Below are 22,331 nucleotides of genomic sequence, written 5' to 3' on the forward strand. Positions count from 1 at the left end.
AAGCCTGCAGGGCAGAAATCTGGTAAAAATGCCAAATACAAGTTATCTAATGGCCATAACTATTACTGCTTCTCATGTAGACACACAGAGCAACTTATCTTGAGAAGTCACCTGAAATGACAGGTAAGCTTAAATATCCAACATTCTAGTGATGAACAATATCGGTTAACAGAAGTGGGGGAAAACTCGCATGAATATGGCCAACTTTTTAGTTTAAAATAAATTTAGCTTAGTGGACAGTCTGGTGCCATAGTGCGGGAGTACCACTGAGATGCAAATAATAATTGATGGAGCATAGTTAATGGGATGGCATTCAAGAGTTGGAGCTCGTGGTTCTTGCTGTGAGACATGGAGACATTATGAAATGAAAAGTCTACCTGCACTAAAAAGCACTATGTACAGCTGTTATAATTAAAAGACTACTGGCTAAATCTGCTGTGCACACAATGATAGTGGATGAATATGTATGTGCTCAGTTGTTAATACACTGTCAGCATCACTAAAGGAAACGCATGCAATATATAAACTAATCACAGAATGCCTTACTACACACCTTTTATACATGCTGCTCTAAAACACAGGGGAGGGAAGAAAATGGCATAAAGAAAGGTCAATGACTAAATTAAATTATTCTGATTGAGATGAAGGTGATAGAGCAGCCAGGATTTATGTGTTCAATAGATTGCTGATAGAAGATGAGTGATTCTCTCCTGCCTTCTGAAGACACAGGGAAATCTTTGAACCATTCTTATCAGAAGGAAGGACGCTTTTCAACTTAATGTTTTTATATGCTAAATTATTCTGGTCAAGCAAAGTGCTTTCTGGCTATGTAAAACACAAGTTTATATTAGGAATTCGACATTAGACATGCTAACAACCTTCAGAACAATAGCCGACCGTTAATGTAACAATGCAAGAGAAAACATTTACATAATCTCACCAAGTAGTAATTTCCTGTAAAGTTTAACAGAGTACAACCTTTACAACCTATTCCTTTTCTCAGTCTTTGTACATTGACACCTTAAATTTCTGTATAACACCATAGTTTTTTATGGCAGGATTCTATTATCTTTATGGATAAGAAATATTACATGCTTAGAAAGGATATAGAAATAATAATAATAATAATAATAATTACACAATTAAAGCAAAACAGCACAATATTTTGACAGAAAAAACCTTGAAGCGTTAGTGTTATTAGTATAAACTTTTGACATGTCGTTCAGACATGTGATATGTTTAGATCGTATCACGTTCCAGTCCTGAGACCCGCTACGATCGTGAGTAAAAGACGGCAGCACGTGCTTCACGTCCCGGTTGTCATTCAAATCTGATTCACTCTTCAGTGCATTAGTCTTTAGAGTGAATGTGTCGGCTGGTGGCTGCCTCACACTCCAGCTAGCTGCTACTCACAAACTCAGCAGGTCTTGGGACTGAGACCAGGTGTGATCTTAGTATTTGACATGTCTGGATGCCGCAAATGATCTGCTGAATTTGTAAAATCATGCCATGCACAATTTTTTTAAAGTTGACTGCAGATGAAAAATTTCAACATACAAATCCTCCATTTCCCCTAAACATACCGCATGTGTATGGTCAGTTTTATAATCTGACAACTTACACTATGAAGCCATAGACCTGCTTGAGCATTTTACAATAACACAGTCATATGTTTGTCCATTGTATGTATGCAGATTATGTGTAACCCTCTAATGACCAGGCCTCTAAAAGCTTTAAAGGGGAACTTCAGTACAGAACATCTTATCTACTATTTGATCGTGGGTGGACCGACTGTTGGGACCCCCCAGGATATCTCCTGCCTGGCACACCAGATCTCCACATGCATGGAGCGACCTCCACTCCATGCACGGATCACTGTCGACCATGGCACGAAACGATGGCTGACATGCCCCTTCATGTATCTCTATATGCAATGCCTTTTTTTCAGAAAATTAACTATGCCAGTTATGTCAACATACTCTAAGTGGGGGTTCACACATAGCATGTTGTGGCCTTTTTGTAATAATTTTTGTTTTTGTTTTTTTGTGTAAAGTCAAAAGTGGATAAAAAAAATTTTGAAATCTAAAGGAAGGACTTTTTCTTCCAGCTAGGTTCATTTCTGGCTGTGGCTCAAGAAACTGAATGAAAAAATGGCACAAAAAACTGTCGATAAAATCACCCCTAATTTTCTTAAAACACTATAATCTCTCAAGATCCATGAAGCCTACCCTAATTAAAACATCTCTATGTGGGCAGCTGTTCTATGCATTGAATTCCTTATCTACAATATATATATATATATATATATATATATATATATATATATATAAATATATATATATATGTATATATATATATATATATATATATATATATCCCTTTTTCTGAGAGTCAGTGAAAGAGATCTAAAATAGTCTAGCATGCAATAAGAAGTTATGAAAGGGTTGCACTATTAAGTTCCTTTGGCACAACATATTTTTGTATTTGCATGTTATCATCTTTATGGTTTTATCATTATTTATACCCCGCATTTAAAAAGCTTCTGAAATTTCTCCTTAACTTTTATAAATGTACAAGTCAACTCAGGTGGTACTTAGCTGTCAGTTGTGACAAACGATGAATGCAAATGCCTTCTCTTGGAAGCAAACACTGCATTTATCATGCAAAGTTTTTTTTTCTTTTTTATAATTACATTACCCAATACAATATACAATAATGATGAATTTCCACCTATAAGGATACATTACAAGTAGGAAATGACATCTCTCAACAGATGTTGTTTTTATCAGAAATCTTAGCTACCCTGGTGCTCAGATATAACTACTATATACAGTATGTCAGTGTTAGATATGGTCCTTCACAGTAAACAGTAGTGAACGTATATATTCAGTCAGCTAGTGCATCATTTAGTTTGGAAAGCTGGATTTTATAGTCAGCACATAGCATCTTGGTTCATATTTTTTTTTTGTTTTGTTTTTGTACAGGGTAATATTTCTCCTTGAGGAGTGAATATGCAAAGTAGCTCAATTACTCCATCTTTTCAGGTAGTGTTCCCTAAACACTGATTGGGATTTAAAGGGTTATTCCAGGAGAAAACTTTTTTTTATATATCAACTGGCTTCAGAAAGTTAAACAGATTTGTAAAATACTTCTATTAGAAAATCTTAATCCTTTCAGTACTTATGAGCTTCTGAAGTTAAGGTTGTTCTTTTCTGTCTAAGTGATCCCTCATGACACATGTTTCGGGAAACGCCAAGTTTAGAAGATGTTTGCTATGGGGGTTTGCTTCTAAACTGGGCGTTTCCCGAGACACGTGTCATCAGAGAGCACTTAGACAGAAAAGAACAACCTTAACTTCAGAAGCTCATAAGTACTGAAAGGATTAAGATTTTTTAATAGAAGTAATTTACAAATCTGTTTAACTTTCTGGAGCCAGTTGATATATGTAAAAAGTTTTTTCCTGGATAACCGCTTTAACCCCTTAAGGACTCAGGGTTTTTCCGTTTTTGCACTTTCGTTTTTTCCTCCTCACCTTTTAAAAATCATAACCCTTTCAATTTTCCACCTAAAAATCCATATTATGGCTTATTTTTTGCGTCGCCAATTCTACTTTGCAGTGACATTAGTCATTTTACCCAAAAATGCACGGCGAAACAGGAAAAAAATCATTGTGCGACAAAATCGAAAAAAAACGCCATTTTTTAACTTTTGGGGGCTTCCGTTTCTACGCAGTGCATATTTCAGTAAAAATTACACCTTATCATTATTCTGTAGGTCCATACGGTTAAAATGATACCCTACTTATATTGGTTTGATTTTGTTGCACTTCTGGAAAAAATCATAACTACATGCAGGAAAATTTATACGTTTAAAAATGTCATCTTCTGACCCCTATAACTTTTTTATTTTTCCACATACAGGGCGGTATGAGGACTCATTTTTTGCGACGTGATCTGAAGTTTTTATCGGTATGATTTTTGTTTTGATCGGACTTTTTGATCACTTTTTATTCATTTTTTAATGTTATAAAAAGTGACCAAAATACGCTTTTTTGGACTTTGGAATGTTTTTGCGTGTACGCCATTGACCGTACGGCTTAATTAATGATATATTTTTATAGTTCGGACATTTACGCACGCGGCGATACCACATATGTTTATTATTTATTTTTTTACACTGTTTTATATTTTTTATGGGAAAAGGGGGGTGATTCAAACTTTTATTAGGGAAGGGGTTAAATGACCTTTATTAACACTTTTTTTAAACTTTTTTTTTGCAGTGTTATAGGTCCCATAGGGACCTATGACACTGCACACACTGATCTCTCATCCTGATCACAGGCGTGTATTAACACGCCTGTGATCAGCATTATCGGCGCTTGACTGCTCCTGCCTGGATCTCAGGCACGGAGCAGTCATTCGTCGATCGGACACCGAGGAGGCAGGTAAGAGCCCTCCCGGTGTCTGATCAGCTGTTCGGGACGCCGCGATTTCACCGCGGCGGTCCCGAACAGCCCGACTGAACAGCCGGGATACTTTCAGTTTCACTTTAGAAGCGGCGGTCAGCTTTGACCGCCGCTTCTAAAGGGTTAATACCGCACATCGCCGCGATCGGCGATGTGTGGTATTAGCCGCGGGTCCCGGCCGTTGATTAGCGCCGGGACCGTCGCGATATGATGCGGGATCGCGGCGCGATCTCGCTTCATATCGCGGGAGCCGGCACAGGACGTAAATATACGTCCTGCGTCGTTAAGGGGTTAATGCCAAGGTAGAAGGAAAGAGCATACACACACACACACACATATATAAATATATATATATATATTGTGACACTCATGCAGGTTTGGTTGTGGAAGGCAGGTATATTTCTCCCAGGTTCCTTTCCTATGTGAGGTAACTCCAGAGCCTCTCACCTGCCAGGTGATTTATTAAGGTGAATGAGAGGGTGGATATAAAAGAGAAGCCAGGAGATCAGATCTCTCTTTCTGGCTGAGGACACAGAACGCCTGTCTGTGGAGAGACTCATGTGAGTAAGGTTGCTGAAAGTATTTTTGTTAGCTGGCAGAGAGAAGCTCTCCAGCTGGTAGTGAGGGTCATCACTTGTATAGTTAGTGCCGGACAGGCAAGGTTTTTCTTTTGTTCCTGTATTGTTATTTTTATTTGGCTTGCAACCTTTCTAATAAACCTGACCAAGAGTCAGATTGCATGAACTTGCTGCTGTTTGCCTGATTTGGATAAAGACAGACATGTGTCCCTTTCCCTCAGCAAAGGGCGATCCCTGACACTTCTCACAATTTATATATATATACTGTATATTATATATATTTATATAACATTAATGCACACACATTAAGGATCTAAGGCTGGCTTTTAACACAATGCAATTGCAGCATTTTGGAGGTTTATGACCTTCATCAGCATGATCGCTGATGTCAGTCATTGGCTATGAGTGCTGTCACTCACTGTCAGTCACTGTCTATGAAACAAGCAGCTCTTGCACTCACTTCATAGACTTAATGCACAATATGCTCAACATTAAGACAAAGGTGGCCACACCATACATGTACATCATGTGCCGCCTAAGGGCTAGACATTTACTGAGTGCCTATAGACTATAACTATTTTGTCCAGCATTGCCTATGCATATGTGATAGGAAATGTAAGGAATGAGTTAGAACACTAGAGATGAGAACACTGTAACGCAACTGAATTCTCTTCAAATGGGCTTCTTTAACGGAGTACTGAAGCCGAAGAAAAGTTATCCGCAGGATGGGGATAAGGGTCTGATCGCGGGGGGTCAGACCACTGGGGCCCCCCCATGATCCCCCGTAAAGGGACCCAGAGCTGCCAGGGCTCTTTCAAAGCCAGAAGTGTGTCAAAAACAGAATGACGCCACAGCCGACACGCCCCCCTCCATGTATCTCTATGGAAGAGGCAGAGATGCAGCATCCTGCCTCTCCCATAGAGCTTAATTGAGGAGGCGTGTCTGTTAACCACGCAGGTCAATGACACAAGCGTTAGTCGTGCCGAGCCGCTGCAGTTCCGAGTCCCCAAAAGGGAGATTGCCCCCTAGGGGGGGGGAAGGGTTTCCCAGCCGATCAGACACTTATCCCCTATCCTGCATTTTGTTTTCTTTTATAATGTAAGCCCAACTAGCATTCTTCTATAAAAAATAAAGTAAATAAAAAAAAATACAACATTTTTTTTGATACATGGTTCCAAATTCATTGCTTCCTTTTACACAGCCATGGATCTAATGCTAAGATTAAAGGGGTTAAGGTGATTTTAGTACGTACCTGGCAGACAGTAATGGACATGCTTAGGAAGGATCTGCAGTTGTCTTGAGGCTAAATGGCTATGGTGTGAGATTACCATAACACTGTGGCTAGCTTTTTGTGAACTGGAATTTTCTGTTTGACTTTTCTTTTTTTGACTACAAATACCATAATTCCATTTTCCTCCCTCCCACACATCAGCCACCCCACCCATTGAAACATAAATGAGCTGCATCCATTCAAAAGACCTGTGGTTTTCATTCAGGCTGCCTACAGCTGTTGCATTAGTTGCAGATTGATCTCTCTCCCACCAAGCGATCGCTCCACCTAATGAAGCAGACAGGCTCCCTGTCATCAGCTGACTAGTGAGGTCAGGTCTCTGCCACATTGCAACCTGGGAAAATTCTGAGATAACAGTCATTTTGTATGCTGTTAAAAATAAATATCCTGGAATACCCCTTTAAATATCAGTCAGATATTAGAGGCTTGCTGGATAATGTTTTATTATTGAGGCCAATGTATAATTTGTGTGCAACCTGCTCCTTAGCTTCCCCTAGTGGTGGCTGGAGGCAGGCAGAGTTTATCACGTGGCTCACCTGAAGAAACATGGAGCTATGACTGCTATAAAGATATTTTATGGAACTAATCATTGTAGTATTTCGATCTATTGACAAGTGTTAAGCCTACCAGACTGTATTTGTGCGAGGGGCGTGGATATCTTCCGCCCCCTGCACTTCTAGGCGGGGCGTTAAGGAGTGGTGTGTAGGGGGCTGGGGTATATAATGCCCCTGCACCAATTGGTGGGGCATTACGAGCCGTTTTTGCAGATGTTCTTTTTTTAAGTGGACACTTGTGTTCTAGATCTATCAATGAGCACAAACAACTAACTCACTGTACATATACAGTAAAATGTAGTAGAACTACAGTACAGTAATGCTTTTCTTTTTTTCTTTACCAGTTGCAGCTGAGATTCTGAACATCTAAAATGTAACTGCTGAGAGTCTACAGTTTTAAAATAGTTCCTTAAACTATCAAGTCATATGCACTATTGTAAGGCCGAATTTTTCATACTGCACAAACAATTTCTATAGTATTAGATTTAAAGCACTGAGCTGCAATATATGAAGCAAACATAAAGGAAGAAAAATAAAAGGGGAAATGTCAGACTTGAAAACATCACAGGCATCGATCATTTTGATTTTATCAAAGCTATTTATGATTGGGTCTGCAGAGCACAAGGTGTTCCTCTGGGAATCATGTAAAATGTTCAGAAATATTATTAGAAAGTATCATACATCTGAGTATATTGTGATGCCTAGCCTTTAAGTATATAGGAAGACACCCGGCATGAAAATTGATGCCTAGTTTTTATACAGGTAATCATGGCCGGATAATCACTGGCGCTATGGAGCGCCTGCTCCGGGCCCCGTGCCGGCAGGGGCCCCTGTCACACTTGGGACATCCCTGTGTCCCAAAAAATCTTTTCAGGACACAAGGATGTCCTGGCTGCCGTGAGGTTGCGCACGCAGGGACATCACTGACATCCCGTGTGTGCGCCTATAGAAAAAATACAGAGCGGAGAGGAGCAGCGAGGAGATGGACGCGCGTCATCTTCAGTGTTCCGACCTCTGCTCCCAGGATCTACTGCTATGGCCCCCCGGACCGGAGGAGCGGTGGTTGGAACACTGAAGTAAGGCAGTAAACAGGCATACAGCCTCCAGCCATATACTGTATATGGCTGAAGGCTGTATGTCTGTGGGGAAACTGTACTGCACCTAATGTGGGGGAACTGTACTGCACCTAATGTGGGGAACTATGCTGCACCTAATGTGGAGGAACTATACTGCACCTAATGTGGGGGAACTATACTGCACCTAATGTGGGGGAACTATACTGCACCTAATGTGGGGAACTATACTGCACCTAATGTGGGGGAACTGTACTGCACCTAATGTGGGGGGAAACTATACTGCACCTAACGTGGGGAACTATACTGCACCTAATGTGGGGAACTATGCTACACCTAATGTGGGGGAACTATACTGCACCTAATGTGGGGAACTATACTGCACCTAATGTGGGGGAACTGTACTGCACCTAATGTGGGGGGAAACTATACTGCACCTAACGTGGGGAACTATACTGCACCTAATGTGGGGAACTATGCTACACCTAATGTGGGAGAACTATACTGCACCTAATGCGGGTAACTATACTGCACCTAATGTGGGGGAACTGTACTGCACCTAATGTGGGGAACTATACTGCACCTAATGTGGGGGAACTATACTGCACCTAATGTGGGGGAACTATACTGCACCTAATGTGGGGGAACTGTACTGCACCTAATGTGGGGGGAAACTATACTGCACCTAACGTGGGGGAACTGTACTGCACCTAATGTGGGGAACTATGCTGCACCTAATGTGGGGAACTATGCTACACCTAATGTGGGAGAACTATACTGCACCTAATGCGGGTAACTGTACTGCACCTAATGTGGGGGAACTGTACTGCACCTAATGTGGGGAACTATACTGCAGCTAATGTGGGGAGCTATACTGCACCTAATGGGGGAACTGTACTGCACCTAATGTGGGGGAACTGTACTGCTCCTAATGTGGGGGAACTATACTGCACCTAATGTGGGGAAACTATTCTGCACCTAATTGTGGGGGAACTTTCGGGGGGGGGGGTGGGGGCAACATTATGAAGTGCTACGTCTTCCAGGCAGCCTTAATCTGGCCCTGCAGGTAATAATAAGCACTAGTGTTGAGCGGCATAGGCCATATTCGAATTCGCGAATATTCGCGAATATATGGACGAATATTCGTCATATATTCGCGAATATTCGCATATTCGTTATATTCTCGTTTTATTTTCGCATATGCGAAAATTCGCGTATGCAAAAATTAACATATGTGAATATTAGCATATCCAAATTAGCACATGCGAACATTCGCATATGCGAAAATTAGCATATGCTAATTTTCGCATATGCGAATTTTTGCACGCCAGTCTCACACAGTAGTATTACAGCCTTCTTTACACCACACAAGCTGGAAGCAGAGAGGGGTGATCACTGTGATGTGTACTGTGAAAAAAAAACAAAACGAATATTCGTAATTACGAATATATAGCGCTATATTCGCGAAATTCGCGAATATGCGATATTCGCGAATAATATTCGAATTGCGAATATTCGTGAGCAACACTAATAAGCACCACATGTGATCTATTGTAACCACTTTTACACTACTAAGTCCTGTTTTGGCAGCTACCTTCAATATATGTTTTGGCTTAAAAGTACCTACAGAATAAAGTCATGGAAGGGGGGGGAGGGGTTATGAAGGATTTGTAAAAAAAAAAAATGTGTATATTTTTGGGTGAAAAAATGCTGTCCCTGCAGATATTGCCTGTGGGTCTCTGTGTGGAGACCAAATACAGGAAGTGAGGGCAGGACAAGCAGGGATCTTTGCAGGATCCTGGGTTGTCAATTATCCTTTAATTTTTAAATACCCTGCTTGGAGCCCTGAAGGGGCCATTCAGGGCTCCTGTTTTTTTTTTTTTTTTTAAGTCATTAGCGAGGATTGTAATGTTGCACTGGTGGCAAGGAAGCATTGTGCTGCATTCCCCGGCTTTCCCGCTGCAGGACCATATGTAGAGAAGCTGCAGGGGGGAATATACATAGCTAGCGCAGTGGGTGGGGGGGGGGCAGACATATAGCGCTATATGTCTGCCCCCCCTGCGCTAGCAATGTATATTGCCTGCTTTCCTGCCAGCCGATGCGCTGCTGATAGCATACTATTCACATATAGCACTGCGAGGGACATATGTGTATAGAAACGCTGCAGGGGGACAGATGTAAAGTAATATATCTGTACCACTGTAGCGCTTCTATACACATATGTCCCTCGCAACGCATCTGTGAATACTATGCTATCAGCAGCGCAACGGCTGGCCCAGAAGCGGGTGGCATTGCGCTGCTGATAGTATGCTTCACAGATGCGCTGTGGGGGACTTATGTATGCGCTCGCTGGGGGGACATATGTAAGCGATGTGGGGGCAATATACATAGCTAGTGCAGCAGGGGGCATTAAACATAGCTAGCGCAGCGGGGGGGGGGGGGCATTATACATAGCTAAAGCAATGGAGGGGCATTATACATAGCTAGCGCAGCTGGGGCCAGACATATAGTGCTTTATGTCTGGCCCCCCACTCCGCTAACTATGTATATTGCCCCCCGCTGCGCTACTTATAGATCTTGCCTTCCTGCATCGCATCAGGGCAGCCAGGGAACGCAGCACAATGCTTCACCGGCCGCCAGTGTAGTGCAACATTACAATCCACGCTAATGACCTTAAAAACCCTGGCGGCATCCCTTAATGGCCCCTCAGTGCCGGCCAATCAGGGCTCCCTGCGGGGTATTTGAAAATGAAAGTAAAACGCGCACACACGATCTACATCGCAGGGTTGGACACTTGTGTTGGACACTTGTGTTCTAGATCTATCAATGAGCACAAACAGCTAACTCACTGTACAGTACAATGTAATAGAACTACAGTACAGTGATGGTTTTCTTCTTTTCTTTACCAGTTGCAGCTGAGATTCTGAACATCTAAAATGCAACTGCTGAGAGTCTTCGGTTCTGAAATAGTTCCTGAAACAAATCTTAAGCAAAAAGCCTCTAAACAGCCACAGCATCATATTGTGCCACAAATCAGCACCACAAAAACAGACTAAAACCAATGATAACCACCCCCCCCCTTGTCTCTGTAGTAACTGAGTAGGCATTGTCTCTTGGTAAATAAGCTTATCAGCAGAGGCAGTCTACCGTATCTCAGCTAAACCTCTAGATCCATCATATAGGAGATGTAACCCTAGTACAATTCCATCTAGATCTGTATCAATCAAACCTGGTGATGTGAACATGACAGATAAGGCTTTGATAACCAATACCAAGGAAGAGCATGGATCCCAGCTTTAACAGCTTTCAAACAGCAAAGACAGGTTTCTCCATCCTTAAGCATCTGGCTAAGCAGGCAGTTTAAAGGGAGTGTGTCACCACATTTTCTTTACTTATTACATTCTTTTTCTAATCTGTTTCAATTTTCTGATTGTAAATGTATTTTTTTTTTTTTTTTGCACATTACCAATTGTCTAAACCTCTTCTCTGCTCTGTTAACAGCATTTAGAGAGATGTTTACAGTAGCTATATGAGCATAGGAAACAAAAGACTGACTCTGTGACCTCTATGGAAAAGCTGATAAAGGGGTACTCCACTGGGAAACCTTTTTTTTTTAAATAAACTGGTCCCAGAAAGTTAAACAGATTTGTAAATGACTTCTATTAAAAAAGCTAAATCCTTCCAGCACTTATCAGCTGCTGTAGTGATCCACAGGAAGTTCTTGAATTTCCTTTCTGCCTGCTGACACCTCTGTCCATTTGAGGAACTGTCCAGAGTAGGAGCAAATCCCCATAGAAAACCTATCCTGCTCTGGACAGTTCCTAAAATGGACAGAGGTGTCAGCAGAAAGGAAATGCAAAAAGTAAAGAACTTCCTGTGGATCATAACAGCAGCTGATAATTACTGGAAGGATTAAGATTTTTTAATAGAAGTAATTTACAAATCTGTTTAACTTTCTAGCACCAGTTGATTTAAATAAAATGTGTTCCAGTGGAGTACCCCTTTAATGAATGATCTGTGTCCTCACATGGGGCAGAGTTCTGATCCTCACCTATTGTGAACAGTAGATCCTGTCTTATCTATTACTGGCATTAGCTTCATTGCAATTCTGGCGGTTATTAGAATAATGAGATTGGCGAAATTTTTTCTCTTCTGAACAGAAAGTCTCGGCTTAAATTTAAGATTTCAAGTAAGATTTCAGGATTATTATAAAATCTAGATAGTAAAATGGAAAATTAGAAAAACATCACAAAATAGTCTTTCAAATTGTGTTTAACATAAATACTTGCTTACAGTATAGGTCATTTAATTTAAAACCTATTGCCCTACCTCCCATTAGAGGCTATGTAGCTCATTGATCCTACTTTATTTTACTTGATCCAGCAGCAAACATGTAGTTGTAACATCATTACTAAAAGGGTTATCTATGATTTCTTCTAGAAAGAACATTACTCCTGACCTCAGTTTGCGTGTGGTACTGATGCTTAGTTCTAATACCACAAGCAAAGTAAGGACAGGGGTGGTGCTGTTTAGGAAAGAAAGCAGGGGACAAGCCCTTTAAGCTTCAGAGCACTGCAAAACAGAAAGTATGCAGCAAGAATACAATGGCCCTGATTTACTTAGAGTGGAGTGTTTGTTTCTTTATGGGTTTTAATTCCCTACATTTTTTTTCATCGGTATTTACTAAGGGTTCCCAACATTTTCCACCTTCCCTACATTTTTCTTTTTTACACATGCTCTGATCTGTCCGATTTTCCTCAGCTGAAATCCACCACATTTTCTGTGGGAACCTCAGTAAATATGTTGTTTTTTTGTGAAGATGTCGGGAACACGCCCCTTTTCGGTGACCATGCCCCCTTTTCCCAATGGCCATGCCCCTTTTTTGGGTTTTCTTAGTAAAATGGAGAGTTAGTCGGTTTTTTTCAATTCTGGCGCACAACCCTACAAGACATGTCGGATTTGCAATAGTAAATGAGGGCCAGTGTGTGAACACAGCCTCCAGGGAGTTGTATATCTACCATATATTCTGATCTCGCTGCGGCAGTATACAGATAACAGCAGTATACAGATAGAGCTGGGAGGAGAGGGGTCTATAAGCCAGAAGGTGTGATTTAGTAGATGAAGATGACTTCCTCTTGCACATTAAGATGTGTAACTTTCTGTAGGTCATCCTGGTTGTCATATGACCAAGCTAGAGTAATTAAATGCATGGATGCAGCTATTGTTCTGTACAGCAGGTAGTGGCGAATGTGCAAATATGGGCAAAAAACAACTGGGCTGCTTCTTTAATGTAATCTCAATTTTTTATGTGAATGGTAAAAAAAAAAAATAACCATTTTAACCCCTTAAGGACCAAGCCCATTTTCACCTTAAGGACCAGAGCATTTTTTGCACATCTGACCACTGTCACTTTAAGCATTAATAAATCTGGGATGCTTTTACTTATGAATTTGATTCCGAGATTGTTTTTTCGTGACATATTCTACTTTAACATAGTGGTAAATTTTCGTTGATACTTGCATCATTTCTTGGTGAAAAATGGGATTTTGGAGAGTGAGTTTTTCTGAAATGGTTTTTGGGGGCATGTCACATTTAGGAAGCCCCTATAGTGCCAGAGCAGCTAAAAATAACCCATATGGCATACTATTTTGCAAACAACACCCCTCAAGGAACGTAACAAGGGGTACAGTGAGCCTTAACACCCCATAGGTTTTTGACGACTTTTAGTTAAAATTGGATGTGTAAATAAAAATAAAAAAATTCACTAAAATGCTGTTTTTTTTTCCCAAACTTACCATTTTTTACAAGAGGTAATAGGAGAAAATGCCCCCCCAAAATTTGTAACCCCACTTCTTCTAAGTATGGAAATACCCCATATGTGGATGTAAATGCTCTGCTGGCGAACTACAATGCTCAGAAGAGAAGGAGCACCATTGGGCTTTTGGGGAGAGAATTTGTTTGGAATAGAAGTCGGGGGCCATGTGCCTTTACAAAGCCCCCTGTAGTGCCAGAACAATGGACCCCCCACATGTGACCCTATTTCGGAAACTACACCCCTCACAGAATTTAATAAGGGGTGCAGTGAGCATTTACACCCCACTGGCGTTTGACAGATCTTTGGAACAGTGGGCTGTGCAAATAAAAAATTTAATTTTTGATTTTTTACGGACCACTGTTCCAAAAATCTGTCAGACACCTGTGGGGCGTAAATGCTCACTGTACCCCTTATTACATTCTGTGAGGGGTATAATTTCCAAAATGGGGTCACATGTGGGGGGGTATTGTTCTGGCACCAGGGGGGCTTTGTAAACACACATGGCCTTCAATTCCGGACACATTCTCTCTCCAAAAGCCCAATGGCGCTCCTTCTCTTCTGAGCCTTGTAGTGCACCCGTAGAGCACTTTACACCCACATTTTGGGTATTTCCTTACTCAGAAGAAATTGCGTTACAAATTTTTGGGGGGGCCTTTTTTCCTTTTACCTCTTGTGAAAATGAAAAGTATGGGGCAACACCAGCATGTTAGTGTAAAAAAAACATTTTTTTTTTACACTAACATGCTGGAGTAGACCCCAACTTTACCTTTTCATAAGGGTAATAGGAGAAAAAGGCCCCCAAAATTTGTAACACAATTTCTCCCGGGTACAGAGATACCCCACATGTGGCCCTAAACGATTGCCTTGAAATACGACAGGGCTCCGAAGTGAGAGAGCGCCATGCGCGTTTGAGGCCAAAATAAGGGACGGATTTGCATAGGGACGGACCCGGATGCAAGAATTACACTTGCCTCCGATGCCAAAAATACCATACGGCAGTGTTTCCCAAACAGGGTGCCTCCAGCTGTTGAAAAACTTCCAGCATGCCTGGAAAGTCAATGGCTGTCCAGCAATACTGTCAGTTGTTTTGCAACAGCTGGAGGCTCCGTTTGGGAAACAGTGTCATACGAGTATCATTTATTTTGTTTAATTTGGGGACGACGACTGTGTAGGGGTATATGTATATGTAGTGTTTTAAACTTTATTATGTGTAAGTGTAGTGTAGTGTTTTTAGGGTACACTCACACGGGCAGGTTCAGTTGCAAGACTACCACTACCAGGAGGCACGCTGATTGCAAAACACTGAGAGTTTGTTACTTAACTCAGTGTTTCGCAACCAGTCAGCCTCCAGCTGTTGCAAAACTACAACTTCCAGCATGTATGGTCTATTAGTGAATGCTGAGTGTTGTAGTTTGCAACAGCTGGTGGCACACTGGTTGCGAAACACTGAGTTAGGTAACAAACTTCGCAACCAGTGTGCCTTCTGCCGTTGCAAAAACTACAACGCTCAGCATGCAGCGACAACTGAAGGGCATGCTGGGGGTTGTAGTTATGAAACAGCTGGAGGCACACTGGTTGCAAAAAACTGAGAGTTTGTTACTTAACTCAGTGTTTCCCAACCAGCGTGCCTGCAGCTGTTGCAAAACTACAACTCCCAGCATGCCCAGACAGCCAAAGGACATGTTGGGAGTTGTAGTTTTGCAACATCTGGAGGGCCACAGTTTGGACACCACTTTGCAGTGGTGTCCAAACTGTGGCCCTCCAGATGTTGCAAAACTACAACTCCCAGCATGCCCAGACAGGCTTTGGCTGTCTGGGCTTGCTGGGAGTTGTAGTTTGGCAACTCCTAGGACGCAGCAGTGAAGATCACTTACCACTGATCTTTACTGCTGCGTCCGCCGCTGCCTCCGCCGGTCCCGCGATGCCTCCGCTGGTCCTGCGATGATCACCGGTCCCGGGACATGACCGCCGGTCCCGAGACCCTCCACCATCTTCCCCCCACTCTGCCCCGACATCCAGGGGCGGGGCAGAGCGGGGATTTCAACTTTAAACCCCCACCCCCCCTCCTGCCATTGGTCGCTAGCCACTTCGCTCCTATACCTTAAGATGATTGGGGCGGTCTCTGACAGCTCCGATCATCTTTATTTTCCGGGCGATCCGGGTCATCAGAGACCCGATCAGCCCGTCACCCCGCAAGTCGTTGTCATTAGTCAGTCACTTACTTACTGACTAATGACAACGATCAGCAGCAGGGAACCAGTCTGATTGGTCCCCAGCTGCATAGTGTCATCGGTCAGCTGTCCAGAACAGCTGCGATGACGTTTCTATCACTATGCCAACGGACATGGAGATAGAAAATGCATTGGACGTTTATAAACGTCCATTTGCCTTAAGTCACAGGAAAAATGGACGTTCATAAACGTCCATTTGCTGTAAAGGGTTAAAAATCCATCAAATTCACCAAAATCTGTCATAAAATGCATTGAAAAGGGAGAAATTCATGGGATTAAAGGGTGTTCCTAGACATCTTATCCTCTGTTCACAGGATAGGGGATAAGTGTCTGATGATGATAATATAGTGTCTGTACCCGTTTGTGATGGTTTTCTCACAATTCTTATGTGATTTTCACCCCAATACAAAATAACTGTTGTCTCAAATTTTTCCCAGGTTGCAATGTGGCCGAGACCTGACTCACTAGTTGATGACAGGGAGCCTGTCTGCTTCAATGGGTGGAGCGATCGCTTGGTGGGAGAGAGATCAATCTGCAACTAATGCATCAGCTGTAGGCACCCTAATTGAAAACCACAGGTCTTTTGAATGGATGCAGCTCATTTATGTTTCAATGGGTGGGGTGGCTGATGTGTGGGAGTGAGAAAAATGGAATTATGGGATTTGTAGTAAAAAAAAGAAAAGACAAACAGGAAATACTAGGTCACAAAAAGCTAGCCACAGTGTTATGGTAATTTCACAGCATAGCCATTTAGCCCCAAGACCAGCACAAATGCTTCCTAAGCATGTCCATTACTGTCTGGCAGGAACGTACTAAAATCACCTTATGGTGGATAACCCCTTTAAAAAGACCACTAGGGGCATTTAACTCTAATAAGAACATTTAATAAAACATGTTTATAAAAATATATCTTCCATATTCCAATTTAAAATCACCCTTTTTTCCCATTTTTCCCAGGGTCCTTGTGCAAGAACAGTTTAAGGGCCCTTTGTTTCCCAATAGCACAGCATAGAGCACCCCCTTATGTCAGTGTAACAATCTACCAATAACCATGAGAAACCATCGTTGTCAGGAAGCTGCATAGCCTCTTGGCTATGGGTACTGTGAGCCCCCTTACCCCCACCCCCAGTAAAATCGAACGCTCCCAACAGCACTAACAGAGGATATAAAAAGGAAAAAAAAAGTTAAATGAATAATAATAATAAAAATAATAATAATAAAAAAATATATAGAGATATATATATATATATATATATATATATATATATATATATATATATATATATATATATATCTCAACAATAACCAAACAACACTAGTACTATATTATCAGTATACAAGAATGAATTCTTCTCACCATACATGTTGCCATCCTACATATTACCATCATACTGTTACTGACCAAATCTAGTACACTGAAACAAATACAACCACATACAAGATATATAAAATAATGCTACATCATGACCACTAACTATCACAGTACTGTTACTAAGTAAAAATCCCTATACACAGATGCACATTACCAATAGTACTGCTATCCAAGCGACAAATATGACAAATCAGGAGCACACATTACCATCATATAGTGATTGAAAAATATCTCCATACTGTTACTGAATAAAGCAAATTATGTACAGACCAATATCCCCTTTAATAAAGTGATTACATAGTGACACATACCCATTCTTCATACCATATATGGGATTACATTTACATTTAGTGACTCAATTTCCTTGTTTTTCTCCAAAAGTATTTCCCTCATTAACGATGGATGTCCCCCCCCTCCCCAGCAGGCAGGCTGGATTCATCCCCAGTAGGCAGTGTAATCCCCCCAGTAGACAGGGATATCCTCCCCAGTAAACAGATATGTCCTCCTCAAGTATTCAGGTATATTCCCCTGTTAGCCAAGTATGTCTCCCTTAATAGGCAGTAGTTCCACTAATAGCCAAAAAAAAATGACACACTGAGCACGGGTGCATGACATTACCGGTGATTAGCAGCTAGCCTAGCCCCATTCTGCTTTCAGTACATGGCGGACATTAATGGGGTACTCCACTGCCCCAGCATCCGGAACATTTTGCTTTGAACATTGGGTGTGGGCTGTGGGGTTCGTGATGTCACGACCATGCCCCCTCAATGCAAGACTATGGGAGGGGGCGTGGCGGCTGCCACAGACTTGCTTTGAGGGGGCGTGGCCATGATGCCCCACAAACCCCGCATCCCGCATCCAGCAATCGGAACAAAATGTTCTGGATGCTGGGACAGTGGAGTACCTATTTAAGATGCCTATTAATAGGGCCACAGTTCAACAGGAAACAATTATAAACACTTGCACACCACCACTATATAGGGGGGAAAAAAGTAATTTTTTTCCTCTGCTCCTGGTTACAGCATGTTTTCATTAGCTAATTTTCCTTTGTTTTTGCACATTTGCACATACATTACTGGTCTTTAGTTAGACTTTGTATTAATCACTATATGTTGGGATTTTCACCTTGCTGGTTATCATGGGTGGTCTTTAGCATGTAGCAGTATTGTAGATATTTACATTGTAATTGTACATGAGTATTGTGGGCATTTGATGTATATTGTATACACTTATTATTCCAGGACCCTCATATATCATATTGTACACCCACATGGCTGTGAGTGTAGTAGGCTTACGTTATATCCTCCACTCTGATTTGTACTTTTTAAAGTGTATTTAAATATGTGTTTTTCTCTGAATGATTAATAAAATTTTATATATTTTTTTGCTATACATTAATGGTATGCAAGTGTTTATAATTGCCAACTGTTTCTTGTTGTACTTTGTTCTCCTTTTGGCAATTCTTGCACATCCCTTTTTCTTATAAACTTTGCAGTGCCTGTCTGGTCCCTATACATTAATTGGGCCAGTCCTGGTTCCTGCACAGTGTATTTCAGTTTTGCTATATACTGTGATCTTATGCAAAGAACCCCAGTTCTGCTATATACTGTGCCCGTCTACAGAGGACCCCATTCCTTTTATACAGTTTAGTTCAGTGTTGCCCAACAAGTGTACATTTAGTTGTTGCTAAACTACAACCCCCAGCATGCCTGGAAAGCCTTTGGAATTGTAGTTTTACAACAGCTGAAGATACATTGGTTGGGTAACATTGTACCTTTGGCTGTATAGTCTGTGCACACCGATCCCCCTATAGTGAGAGCCCTACACTCTGTACCCTGCCCACCATACCCTGTGTTAGTTAATGACGCATCTGCCTCAGCGGAGGTAATAATTAGTGTTGCTCGCGAATATTCGCAATGCGAATTTTATTCACGAATATCGCATATTCACGAATTCGCGAATATTCGCGAATATAGCGCTATATATTCGTAATTACGAATATTCGTTTTTTTTTTTGTTTTTTTTTCGCGAATTCGAATATGGCCTATGCTGCTCAACACTAGTAATAATCTCAGAGATGACGCTATGCTTAGGGCTCTCAAGGCCATACAGGTTGGGGATCTCCAGACTCCTGTCCTCCTGTGGGCACCTGAGGTGCAACCTCCTCAGGGTGGTCAGCTTGGCAGCACGGGGCAGGAAATAGGTGATGTTGGCCACTCGCACATCTGTAGTTGTGTGAGAGGAGTCACTTTACAGCCCACAAGAACAGCCTACAAGAATTTCTGCTCCAACCTGACCCTGTCCTCTCTGGTTCACAGTCCGCATGATACACAAGTGTATCAGGCACTACAGTGGAGCTACCAGATGCAGAAAGGACCAGGAGGGGGAGCAGGAGGAACAGGGAGCTGGGATGTGGAGGCAGGAATTCCAGCTGCCCCTCCAGAAGTACACAACTGTGTCAGGGACCCACATATGATGCGTCTAATACCAGAAGCCACTGCTCTAAAAGAGGCAAAGGGGGCTTCATTGTACAGTACAATCAGGTGCCCTCTGCCACTTAAAGAACTGTGGCTTCTAGTAGCCAATGTGCCAAGAGGCCCAGCCGCACAGGGTGGTAGACTTAAAAAAAGAAAAAAAAGTCTGGTATTGGGAGGCTTCCTCAGTAGTAGAGGGCCATGGGCTGTAGCTTCTTCAGCTCATTTGGTTAATTACGCCCTGCCCCTTATCTACTGACCCCCCCTGTACAACTGCATAGATTGTTAAAGGGGTATTTCAGGCAAAATCGTTTTTCTATAAATATCAACTGACTCCGGAAAGTCAAACAGATTTGTAAATTACTTCTATTAAAAAATCTTAATCCTTCCAATAGTTATTAGCTTCTGAAGTTTTCTGTCTAACTGCTCAATGATGATGACGTGTCCAGGGAGCTGTGCATGATGGGAGAATATCCCCATAGGAACTGCACAGCTCCCGGGACGTGAGTCATCTGAGAGCAGTTAGCCAGAAAACAACAACTCAACTTCAGAAGCTAATAACTATTGGAAGGATTAAGATTTTTTTAATAGAAGTAATTTACAAATCTGTTTAACTTTACGGGGCCAAGTTTTGGCCTGGAATACCCCTTTAATATTTTATGCCCACCCCTGACTATGGGAGTGCATACAATTTTACAGGATAACTCTACACAGTTGCACCTAATGACACCTTTTGCACCTTTTTTTTTATATTAGTTATGTTATATACAATTTTACTATTAACCCCTTAAGGACCAAGGACGTACCGGTACGTCCTTGGTCCTGCTCTTCCAATATAACGCGGGGTTACACAGTAACCCCGCGTCATATCATGGCGGGCCCGGCGTCATAGTGAAGCCGGGACCCGCCTCTAATAGCGCGCAGCGCCGATCGCGGCGCCGCGCGATATTAACCCTTTAGCCGCGCGCTCAAAGCTGAGCCGCGCGGCTAAAAGTGAAAGTGAAAGTTCCCGGCTAGCTCAGTCGGGCTGTTCGGGATAGCCGCGGCTAATCGCGGCATCCCGAACAGCTGACAGGACAGCGGGAGGGCCCCTTCCTGCCTCCTCGCTGTCCGATCGCCGAATGACTGCTCAGTGCCTGAGATCCAGGCATGAGCAGTCATGCGGCAGAATCGTTGATCACTGGTTTCTTAAGAGAAACCAGTGATCAACATAGAAGATCAGTGTGTGCAGTGTTATAGGTCCCTATGGGACCTATAACACTGCAAAAAAAAAGTGAAAAAAAAAAGTGAATAAAGATCATTTAACTCCTCCCCTATTAAAAGTTTGAATCACCCCCCTTTTCCAATAAAAAAAAAAACACAGTGTAAATAAAAATAAAAATAAACATATGTGGTATCACCGCGTGCGGAAATGTCCGAATTATAAAAATATATCATTAATTAAACCGCTCGGTCAATGGCGTGCGCGCAAAAAAATTCCAAAGTCCAAAATAGTGCATTTTTGGTCACTTTTTATATCATTTAAAAATGAATAAAAAGTGATCAATAAGTCCTATCAATGCAAAAATGGTACCGTTAAAAACTTAAGATCACGGCGCAAAAAATGAGCCCTCATACCGCCCCATACACGGAAAAATAAAAAAGTTATAGGGGTCAGAAGATGACAATTTTAAACGTATTAATTTTCCTGCATGTAGTTATGATTTTTTCCAGAAGTCCGACAAAATCAAACCTATATAAGTAGGGTATCATTTTAATCGTATGGACCTACAGAATACATATCAGGTGTCATTTTTACCGAAAAATGTACTACGTAGAAACGGAAGCCCCCAAAAGTTACAAAACAGCGTTTTTTTTCAATTTTGTCGCACAATGATTTTTTTTCCCGCTTCACCATAGATTTTTGGGCAAAATGACTGACGTCATTACAAAGTAGAATTGGTGGCGCAAAAAATAAGCCATCATATGGATTTTTAGGTGTAAATTTGAAAGAGTTATGATTTTTTAAAGGCAAGGACCAAAAAACGAAAATGCAAAAACGGAAAAACCTCCGGTCCTTAAGGGGTTTTAAAGCACAAAAAAAAAAATGGAATCATTATTCAAGCCTTAGCTCTTTATTTTTCCTGAAAGGTGAAAACCTACTGTGACAAGGTTCTTTTCTCTAGTAATATTTGAAGCTAAAGCCTATGATGATTCTCAGTATATGTTTCATTGAATATAGGCCACCTGAAATTCTCATTATACCAACCAAAAGTGAGATTTTCTGATCGAGGAGGAACCATATAGCAACACCTGAGCATCTAATCCTAAATAGAAGACGCTAATAAACCTCCTGCCTGGCCACAAAGCTGTCAGATAATTGCCTGCTCAGTAGAATGAAGGTCTGTAGTAGGCCATTCCACTGGACGCCAGAACATGGTGATGAAGACAAATGAAGAAAGCACCGGATGCAACACTGTATATACAAACACCTTCATT

The 22,331-nt window shown here is 41.7% G+C and overlaps 1 protein-coding gene and 1 long non-coding RNA gene across 4 annotated transcripts in view; one reads left to right on the forward strand and one right to left on the reverse strand.

Annotated features, from left to right (window-relative positions):
* DMD (dystrophin) overlaps window positions 1-22,331 on the reverse strand; it is a 2,642,350-nt gene that overhangs the window by 709,960 nt on the left and 1,910,059 nt on the right. The window lies entirely within an intron of this gene.
* LOC130355692 (uncharacterized) overlaps window positions 1-22,331 on the forward strand; it is a 63,570-nt gene that overhangs the window by 40,913 nt on the left and 326 nt on the right. The gene's annotated exons all lie outside the window — the stretch shown is intronic.

Source organism: Hyla sarda, chromosome 2 (assembly GCF_029499605.1).
Source record: "Hyla sarda isolate aHylSar1 chromosome 2, aHylSar1.hap1, whole genome shotgun sequence".
In the NCBI taxonomy this organism is placed as follows: Eukaryota; Metazoa; Chordata; class Amphibia; order Anura; family Hylidae; genus Hyla; species Hyla sarda.